The 1,269-nt window shown below is 38.5% G+C and overlaps 1 pseudogene; it reads right to left on the reverse strand.

The window, feature by feature from the left end:
* On the reverse strand, positions 1-930 carry LOC134586131 (olfactory receptor 56B34-like; annotated as a pseudogene).
* Between the last annotated feature and the right edge of the window lie 339 nt (positions 931-1,269).

The raw sequence follows: 1,269 nt of genomic DNA on the forward strand, positions 1-1,269 counted from the left end.
TCACCTTTTCTTTATCAAGTTTTTAATTTCCTTCACTCGTAGACCATAGATAATAGGGTTGACTGTGGCCGGCAGCAGAAAGTAGACTGCACTGTATAAATTCTGAGCATCATGTGATATAAACTTTTCCACCTTATACATAATAGAAGTAGATAAGCCAAATGTATAGATTAATACTGCGACTAGAAGGTGTGTGAAACAAGTGTGCAATGCTTTCTGGCGAGCGTTTCCCGCAGCAATCTTCATGGTTGTATGCAGGACCTTGATGTAAGATACCAGGAGGATGACGAGATCAGATGCGGTGACGACAGTCCTCAATGTTAGTCCAACAATTTAAAGCTTGGTCACATCACCACAGCCGAGACTGAAAAGGACAATATATTCACAAAGTTCAGTATAATGTTAGACTTATAATACTTGACTTTGGAGGCCAGAATAACTACAACAGCCGCAATAATACAGTTTCGAAGTAGGCCTAACACCAGAAGCTGAATTAAAAAAATACTTGTTTGCAATTTTATGGTAGAGCAGTGGCTTGCAGATTGCTATGTATCTGTCTAAAGCCATTAAAAGAATAGTAACAGACTTAAGTGTGACTGTCACATAAACTGAGAACATCTGAACCAAACAACCAGCCAGTGATATGTGGGTATATCCTAGCAAGGCACATAACATCTTGGGCATTACGGTCGTCGTACAGACAATATTTACACTGAGGAGAAGAACAATGAGAACATACATCGGGGAGTGGAGACTTTTCTCTACAAAAACAACATAAATGATCATCACATTGCAGATCAGGCCAGCCGTGTATATGAAAGCAAAGGGCAGAACGAGGAGCTGCCTGTATTCTGAGACCCCAGGAAAGCTAAGCATGATGAACTCTGCATAGGAGAAGGAGGAACTCTGATTTAGAAAGGATGAGTCCATCATTGCTGGTGGTCTTCAAACCATTCCTGATCGGAAAAAAGGAGTCATTGTAAGACACATGTGTAAAAAATAAATAACCAAAAGCAAGACAGCAAAAGTAAAATAAAAACATATCTATACAATGCAAATTGTACTAATATTTGTAGCTTGAAACACTATAACAGTGTAAATAAATATAAAACTAAGATAATTTTAACTATCATGACTCTCAAGCTGACATCCAATCATCACTCACCACTTTCCATCTCTTGATAAAGCTTAAATGGACTTCTCTGCACAATATGTGACCTTTCTGGACACTACCATGAACTTCTCAAACAGCACTTTAAACACCTCAGA

The sequence above is a fragment of the Pelobates fuscus genome, chromosome 1 (assembly GCF_036172605.1).
Source record: "Pelobates fuscus isolate aPelFus1 chromosome 1, aPelFus1.pri, whole genome shotgun sequence".
NCBI classification, from domain to species: Eukaryota; Metazoa; Chordata; class Amphibia; order Anura; family Pelobatidae; genus Pelobates; species Pelobates fuscus.